The 9705-nt window shown below is 42.8% G+C and overlaps 1 long non-coding RNA gene across 1 annotated transcript; it reads left to right on the forward strand.

Annotated features, from left to right (window-relative positions):
* Nucleotides 1–402: 402 nt before the first annotated feature.
* Nucleotides 403–9230, forward strand: LOC139256368 (uncharacterized). The gene is made up of 2 exons (XR_011592166.1): nucleotides 403–1366; nucleotides 7065–9230. It is a non-coding gene; the product is annotated as an uncharacterized lncRNA (long non-coding RNA).
* Nucleotides 9231–9705: the final 475 nt, after the last annotated feature.

Genomic DNA, 9705 nt, shown 5'->3' on the forward strand with positions numbered 1-9705 from the left:
TTTGTGTGTAATGTGGTTGGTAGTGAGCTCTGTAAAGATATTACATGTCGCATTCTTGCCTCTGAGTCAGAAGGTTGTGGGTTCATGTCCCACTCCAAGGACTTGAGCACAAACATCGAGGCTGACACTCCAGTGCAGTGCTGAGGGAATGCTGCACTGTCGGAGGTGCCGTCTTTCGGATTAGGCGTTAAACTGAACATTCTTGCTCCTGGGTCAGAAGACTGTGGGTTCAAGCCTCACCCTCCAGGGACTTGAGCGCAAAAATCTAGGCTGGCACTCCCAGGTAGACGTAAAAGATCCCATGACACTATTTTGAAGAAGAGCAGGGGAATTATCCCTGACCAATAATTATCCCTCAATCAACATAACAAAAACAGATCATCTCGTCATTATCACATTGCTGTGTGTGGGAGCTTGCTGTGCACACCTTTGCTGCCATTGTTTCCCACATTACAACAGTGACTACACTCCAAAAGTACTTCATTGGCTGTATGAACCCCCTTTTAAACAAGAAAAGAATATATAAGAAACTGTGTTGATCTAGTAAAAGATCAACAAGGAGGGAATTGTGGAAGAAAATGATCTCAGCCCTATTTTTAAGGAAAGGGTTAAGTTCACTTGCTGAGTTAATTAAATTAGTGGAGCTAGAAAAGAAAACACCCAAACCTCTCAGATCTTGGAGCAAAGAATGTTGTAAATACATGACTATCTAGTGTTTACATGAGTTTCCAGATACCCTGCTTATCAGAATACAGACAGGGAGAAACTATGCAAGGACAAGATAAAAGTCTGCCTCCTGAAATGAACTTTGTGTTTACAGGATGTATGATTAATGCTCATATGAGGTGTTTTAGATAAAGTTCTTGCTTTGATTGCATTTACAAGAATGTATGATTAATGAACTTGTGTGGTGTGTTTTAGATAAAATTCCTGTTTCAACTGTATAAAGATAGAGTGGGTTTTCTTGTAAAATTCAGAGTTTTTGCCTCTGTGCGGACTGAGCAAGCTCTCCAAGATATCTCGCTTGTAAAATAAAATTATCTCGAAGCACGACTCTGAAAGCCTCCGCCTGAGTTAATTTAAGCTAAAATTTCCTCGACAGATTCTGGCGTCGTCAGGCAGGATCTCTTTTTTTTTATAAAAAAAAACGAGATCCAAAAGAACTAAATTTAACTTTTAAAGAGAAAAGAGGAATTTTAAGGACCTTCCTAGCTGAAAGGGGGAAGATGCCCAGGCCGTCCTAGCTAAAAGGGGGACGAGCCGCCGAGATCCCCTGGGGGAGTGAGGCATTTAAGGCAGCTACCGCAAAGAAGCTAAAATAACAAGGCAAAAGGAGACCCTGAGCTGAGCAGAAGAGAGAACACCGGTGAGCGCTTTGTAAATTACTGTGTATTTTGTAGGATTGTCCTAACTCTCATTTCAGAAAAGATCGAGACGTTGCACCCGGAAGAATGGGAAACGGCTCTAGTCGAGCAGGGCGTTCGCGCCCAGCTCCTAGAAAAGGAAAGAAAGACGACCTCTTGACTGAAAGAATGAAAGTACATCCGAAGACTGAGAAAAGAATCCGTAAGGTAGTAAAGCAACAAGCGAAGGTAGGAGATCCCATTGTGCCGCCCGGCTCGCCGGCGGACACTGTAATTAAGGAAACAGGAGATGACAGATACGCGGTAACGTTTAGCAGCGATTTGTACGGTTGGTCTGATGGGGATTGGCCATATGGAGGAAGTTTTAAGTTATCTTTGATTGAGGAATGGAGAAAAACAACCAAGGAAGGAGGGGGAGACCCCACTTGGGATAGGGACTATATGGAAAACTGTTTTTTAAAAAATGGATAGAGGTTGCTAAGAGGCACCAACCCCCTAAGATTAAATCAGAAGAAAAGGGAAAATGAAAAACCTCCCTCTTATAGTCTTCCGGGCCTTCCTATCCCCTCAGCACCAGCAGTAGGACTCTATCCCCGCATAGAACCCCCAAAACAAGATAGTTGGCAGGAAATTATAGAAATAATCGCTGCCCATAGAAATCAAGTTCCGCGAGAACTAGCAGCCCCTCCGGATCAGCCGTCTAATGGAGGGGAGATCCGGGAGCATCAGGATCAGGGGAAGCCGAAGCAGTAGAGGGAGGGGTAGCAAACCAGGACACGGAAAAGAGGTCCTCGCCAAATAAGGCGACAAACGGCAAAAGAAGCAGCCGACTCTACCGTCCACCAAAATCCTAGGGTAATGATAGGAACTACGGCAGTTCTGAAACCCTGGTCCCCTGGAGAAGCCAGAGATATGATCTCAGCCGCCCCAAATCCGGTAAAGAAACCGGTAGCATTTCACAACTGGCTTGAGCAAACGTGTACAATTTACAATCCGCTCCCAGGAGATGTTAAACTATTATTGCAAGCGGCCTATGGAGTAAATGATATGTTCCACATCCCACTAGGGGAAAATGGAGACTGGAGAATTAATGATGACTTGCTGAATGACGGCAATGAGTCATTAACCCATTGGCTGAAAAACCGAGGAAAGAACGCAATTCTGCAAGAGGCTAAAAAGCATGGGGATATAGGGGAAGTCACCCGCTGCTTGCAGAAAGCAGAAAAATCAATGATAGATTTTGCAGGCAGATGGAAAAATAGTTGGGACGAACATGCAGGAATACCGATGGATCAAAATGAACCTTTGGCAGTACAAACCTTGTTAAATTGTATGTTGCCACAACAAGCAAGAACATACAAAATAAAGGTTTTGGACTAGCAAGGAAAAAGTTGGAAAGAGACGATTACAGTACTGGCTAATATGGATAGGGAGGGACTGTTCACCTATAAAGACAACAAGGCTAAAATAACAGGTCAATACTATCAGCAAAAGGGAAGAGGACAAGCACAGAATAATAGAGGAGGGTTTGGAGGAAGAGGAAGAGGAAGAGGACAGTGGCCCCAACGCGATCGCTCCCAAGATGAGTGTAGAAATTGCGGAAGGAAAGGGCATTGGGCTCGAGATTGCAGATGCCCACCGAAACAGCTTGGAGGGTTACAAAGGGATTTCCCCAAACCTCCACCTTCATTGGCCCCTCAGTTTTCATTCTCTAACCCCAACCCACACCAATCAGCATAGGGATGCCCCGGAGGCTTAGTGGTACAAGCGGCAGCCCTCCGCTTATCAGCAGACATAGAAGAAAATCCTTTAGCAATAGTAAAAGTGGGAAATACTTATGTGAAATTCCTGGTGGATACCGGTGCTACTATGTCTTCTGTACCACCCTCTGTGGGATTACCTGTAAGCAACACCACCGTCTTAAGTTTGGGCGTGGCCGGTATCCCCATGAAAGAATTTTTATTGATAGTTGAAGGACAACAAGTTAATAATGAGACTTTGATAGTCTCCAAAACAACACCTCTCCCTTTATTGGGAAGACAGACTTTGTGCAAACTAGGAGCCACAATTTATTGCACAAAGGAAGGAATGTACATGGAGCTCCCTCCAAATAAAATCCATCAGTTCTTTAAGGGGATTGAAGAAGAGAAAAGGGAAGATAACAAAGAAAAGGCTGCCATCTATTGTTGGCAATTGAATGGCAACTTCTACTCCCCTTTAATACATGAAGTTATACAAAATTTAAAAGCTAAAATCGACCCTAATACTGAAGAATTGATGTATATAATTTTGACAAGCTTCACTGTACAGCCTGGTACACTCGACAAAAAGCTGAAACTTACCAGTGTTTGATACAATCCTTTTTTTAAAAAAAAAAAGAAGAAATAATAGAAGCTACGTCCCGCATTTATTTTGGACCTGAAGGATTGGGGGTCACCATGGATTTGACACCCTTACAGCAGCAGCGGTATAGAGAAGAAAACTCAACACCCCATCTGACATTGGCTGTAAAACCGCCAGCGAAACCTAAAGATATGGGTCCGATGATTGTAGGAATAGAAAAAGAAAAGCAGCAACAAGGCTATCAACCTTGGGCAGTAATAAAATTGCAGAATGTTCAGATAGAATTTATCACCCACAACAGGGGGATTCTCCAGTGGAAAGGTAAAAATCATGCCTCCACTTTTGAAAAACAGCAACCCCCGGAACAACCAAGCCCTAAGCTGCCAATGGCATTGAATCAAGTATCTTCTGAACTTTGGGCAAAGCATAAGAATCATGTTGGGCAAGTACATTCTGCAGTACCCCATCGGGTACAATTGATAAAGAATGCCGTGTTACCAAGCATTAGGCAGTACAGACTGCCTCCAGAGGCAGAAAATGGGATAGAGCCAGTCATTTCTGCATTGTTGGAACAAAGAGTTCTAGAAAAGACACAGAGCCCGTGTAACACTCCGATACTGCCCATACCAAAGGTTAATAGGCCGAATGAGTGGAGATTTGTACAAGATCTGAGAGCAATTAAGATAGTAGTCCCTATCACCCCTGTGGTACCGGACACCAACATTATACTATCTGCTATACCACCAACAGCAACTGTCTTTACTGTGATAGACCTGTGTTCAGCCTTTTTATCCATCCCGTTAAATCAAAAAAGTCAGTATCTGTTTGCTTTCACCCACAAGAAGCAGCAGTACACATGGACCAGGTTGCCCCAAGGATACACCGAAAGCCCCGCAGTATATGCAGCAGCAGTAAAAAGAGACCTCGAAGACTGTTCATTATCGGACCAGTCTGTACTGCTGCAGTATGCGGACGATTTGCTTGTGGCTTCCAGCCACAGATACTGGTGCATGCAAGATTCCCTGAAACTGCTACAGCACCTATGTGAAAGAGGGCACCGAGTGTCGTTACAAAAGTTACAATTTTGTCACTCAAGTCCAGTACCTGGGTTTTCACATATCTCAAGGGCAGAGGCAGCTAGGACCAGAAAGAATTCAGACAATTCAAAGTGCCACCATACCAAAAACAAAGAAGGATATCTTGTCATTTTTGGGGATGGTTGGATACTGTAGACAATGGATCCCCAATTATCGAGAATGGGATGCAGTCCTAAGATCAGCTGCCCTAAATGATGCCCCACCCAAGGTGGAGTGGACCCCAGAGAGAGAGGAGGCATTTAAACAGTTAAAGAAAGCCATTACTAATGCTCCGGTGTTGGGACTTCCGAATTATGGAAAACCTTTCCAGATGTATGTGAATGAGAAAGAAGGATTTGCAACAGCAGTACTAACCCAAGAACATGGTGGGGGAAATAGACCAGTTGCTTATTATTCGGTTTTGCTGCCACCAGTAGCAACGAGAATGCCAGCATGTCTACGTGCTGTAGCTGCTACTGCAGTCATGGTGGAGAAGTCGGTATCTATTGTTTTGGACTATCCATGTACTGTCATTACAGCCCATGCTGTGTTATTACTTTTGAATTCAGCCACCACAACACTTTACAGCGTCTAGAAGAACAGGTTATGAAGTATTACTGCTGTCACACCCTAACTATACCTTTCGACGCGCACTGGTAGTAAACCCAGCCACCTTTCTTCCTACTAGAGAAGTAGAGGATCCAGACCAGCATGATTGTCTGTTAACGGTGGAAATAGCCACCTTACCAAGACCAGATTTGCTCACAGAGCCAATGGACAATCCTGATCTTATTCTCTATACGGATGGATCATCGTACAAGCCGTTGGATGACTTGCTGTTGGCAGGCTATGCTATTGTAAACCCCCACGAAACTGTTGAAGCATTTGCCCTGCCTCCCGGAACCTCGGCTCAGGCTGCTGAATTGTTTGCCCTCACTAGAGCTTGTATAATAGCTAAAGATCAAACTGCTAATATCTATACTGATTCTCGATATGCATTCGGTGTGGTCCATGGACAACTGTGGAAAAACAGGCTTTATCACCTCTGATGGAAAGTATATTAAGCACTCTCAACTGATGCTTAATCTATTAGATGCCATTCAGTTGCCAAGTAAGGTAGCCGTTATCAAATGTGCAGCTCACACAACCGGTGATGATGAGGTATCAGTAGGAAATAGGAGGGCTGACGCAGCAGCCAAACAGGCCGCTTCGGCACAGGCAGACTGCCTTCAAGCAGTCTCGGTTTCCCCTCCACAGGTACTTGACATCCAACAACTTAAAACAGCCCAACAACAAGTTACTATACAAGAAAGAAGGACTTGGGAACACCAAGGTTGTTTTCTCAAAAACAACATCTGGTATCACCCTGATGGGCGAACTGTTTGCCCTAGGTCTCTATTTTTGCCCCTGTCACGCCTAGCACATGGTCAGGCTCACATGGGCAAAGGAGGGATGATGCATGCTATTAATGCACAGTGATATGCACCAGGAATAACAGTAGTAATTGAAAAAGTTGCTAGAACATGCCAAATTTGTCAACAAAATAACAGGTAAAACACCTGCTGAATATGATCATCGACCCCAATCAAGTATGCCCTTTGAAAATTTGCAAATTGATTTTGTCCACATGCCTCCAGTATCAGGTCTCAAGTATCTATTAGTCATAGTAGATATGTTCACAAGGTGGGTAGAAGCGTACGCCACTAGGAGAGACGATGCCCGAATAGTAGTAAAAATTCTATTTAAAGAAATAGTACCAAGATATGGGATACCTATGGGAATCAACAGTGACAGGGGAACACACTTCACAGGAAAAATAGTGAAAAATCTTGCAGAAGCATTAGGATTCCAGTGGAAGTTACATATACCATATCAACCACAGTCCTCGGGAATTGTAGAGAGAGTAAATGGGATAATAAAATCTACCCTTACCAAGGTATGTCAGGAGACTGGACTAAAGTGGCCAGATGCCTTACCATTGGTACTGTATACAATTAGAAACCAAAAAAAACCAAAACACTGATTTGACACCACATGAAGCCTTATTGGGAAGACCAATGCCTACTGGCATAAAACCACCACTGGTGGCTGAAAAAATAGCATTAATTTGGAATGATGAAAAATCACTAAAGTATGCTCAAGCCATGTGTGAAATAGCGAGGAGTCTGCACGAACAAATAAAGCAGACACAGGTGCCCCCGTCGGAAGGAAAAATGCACCCTTTCAGGCCTGGAGATCAAGTGTTAGTAAAAACATTAAATAAAGAATCCTTTTTTCCTAGGTGGAAAGGACCGTATCAGATAATTCTCACAACACGAACCGCTTTGAAGTTGGAAAAGCACCCGAACTGGGTGCATGCAACCCGCTGTAAATATTATTTCCCCGACGAATTACAGCCGAAAGAAAAGGCATTGAACCTGGACGAGCTGCGGTCGCCCGACTAAGAAAACAGCCATCTTCTCGCTGAAGAACTGTACCTGCTCTTATTTTGTGTTCACTCATTGTGTATTTTGGACTTAAAAGTATCTATAGTTACCCAAAAGTCCAGGGACGAATGTCAACTCATTTGTATGCCAGTTTGGGCCTTTATTATTTGGGTTACTGTTACTATCGTGCTTGCGTGTTATTGTAATGAATTAGTTCGAGTGTTATAGAAGTAAACAGAAAAGGGAAGATGAGGCGGGACTCTTGGAAAAACTATAAGCGGACATTGGGCATTCTGGTCATTTTAGCAGTAAAGAAAGTCAGACAGGAAGAAGAATTACTTGAAGAAACAGGTACACCCATTGTATGTTTAAAGAAATGATCAGACAGTTGTTGAGAGCTGAGCTAGAAAGGAAAATATTATCCTTCCATGCTGACACATGGGAAAGGTTGCTGAAAATCAATCAGAAGGATAAGCTTCTTCATTTAACCATTAAACCCCAAGAAAGATATACCAGTTGTGATTCAAAAGGATGTAACATAACTATGGAAATAGTAAATAAGATGAGAAAAGAAATTTGGTGTCAGTTCCAAGTAATGCCCCAGTTGTTTGGACAGAACTTTTGGTACCCAGAATTTAAAGGAGATTGGGTCGATGAAAAGAATTTGACACATCAGCATAGGGGATGTGGTAGGTGGCCATTCGGAATGGTATGTCCTTATCAAACTGCCATATACGAACCATGCTCACCACAGCACTCCATTGGAGTATGTAAGTGGGAACTGAAGCCAACAAATTACACTGATATTACGGAAATTGGACAGAATGAGATCTGTATGACAGGAAATAAACCTATCTATCTGGATGGAATTCTGTATAGGCCCCCCATTAATAAATGCGTGAAAGGAGTCTACACCCTGTATGACCCTGAAGAAAAAAGAACTTATACCTTTGGGCAATGGCAAAATATAGAAAAATATCTGTCTGTGCACAAGATTGAACCCTTACCCCCTGTAATTAATTTGACCAGACTGCACAATTTGATACGTAATGACAAGCAAATTGAGGAAGCTCTGTCAAAAAGAGGCAGAGACATCCACCAATTTAGAGTCGAAATGAGTTACAAGAAGGGGCAACTAGTAAGAATCGCAGATGAAGTTACCTCTGACGGTACACCACTGGTGGGATGTGTTTTTCGGATGGTCCCCAAAAACTTCCGCAGTACTGAAGCTAGCTGTACACCCCATAATAATCATGGGTGTAGTGATGCTTACATTATTAATAATCATTTGTGGAATATGGATAAAGTTGAAAAATTAATTAGTCAAGTAATGAGCCTGGTATCCCAAGTAGAAAGGAAATGTGTGTCCATAAAAGGAAGGTTAAATCGCATAGAGGGAAAAGTAGATGATTACAATGAAGAGGAATGTCTTAAAATGCGACCCTACCCTGAGGGGTATGAACCCCCTTTTAAACAAGAAAAGAATATATAAGAAACTGTGTTGATCTAGTAAAAGATCAACAAGGAGGGAATTGTGGAAGAAAATGATCTAAGCCCTATTTTTAAGGAAAGGGTTAAGTTCACTTCTTGCTGAGTTAATGAAATTAGTGGAGCTAGAAAAGAAAACACCCAAACCTCTCAGATCTTGGAGCAAAGAATGTTGTAAATGCATAACTATCTAGTGTTTACATGAGATCCAGATACCCTGCTTATCAGAATACGGACAGGGAGAAACTATGCAAGGACAAGATAAAAGTCTGCCTCCTGAAATGACCTTTGTATTTACAGGATGTATGATTAATGCTCATATGAGGTGTTTTAGATAAAGTTCTTGCTTTGATTGCATTTACAAGAATGTATGATTAATGTACTTGTGTGGTGTGTTTTAGATAAAATTCCTGTTTCAACTGTATAAAGATAGAGCGGGTTTTCTTGTAAAATTCAGAGTTTTTGCCTCGGTGCGGACTGAGCAAGCTCTCCGAGATATCTCGCTTGTAAAATAAAATTCTCTCGAAGCACGACTCTGAAAGCCTCTGCCTGAGTTAATTTAAGCTAAAATTTCCTCGACGGTGACCATGAGGGAATACCTAGAACAGATCTGACATTTGTATTTTGAAAGGTAGTCAGCATTTGGTTACTTTACTCCATTTCGTTAGTCCGAGTAGAACAGGTGAAGTGAATAGAGTACCAAAAATGTATCCGCTATCTCTGTCTTGCGGGTACTGTTCTGGTGGGTCTTGCCCCCCCCCCCCCCCCCATCCTATCCAGAGATCCTCTGCTGACACATGTGGATGACAGCTAAGACCTGGAGTAGAATATAAGATAAGAAATAGGAGCAGGAGTAGGCCCCTCGAGCCTGCTCCGCCATTCAATAAGATCATGGCTGATCCGATCATAGACTCAGCTCCACTTCCCTGCCCGCCCTCCCATATCGCTCAAAAATCTGTCTATCTCCACCTTAAATAATTTCAATAACCCAGCCTCCACAGCGCTCTG

The sequence above is a fragment of the Pristiophorus japonicus genome, unplaced genomic scaffold, assembly GCF_044704955.1.
Source record: "Pristiophorus japonicus isolate sPriJap1 unplaced genomic scaffold, sPriJap1.hap1 HAP1_SCAFFOLD_715, whole genome shotgun sequence".
Classification (NCBI taxonomy): domain Eukaryota; kingdom Metazoa; phylum Chordata; class Chondrichthyes; family Pristiophoridae; genus Pristiophorus; species Pristiophorus japonicus.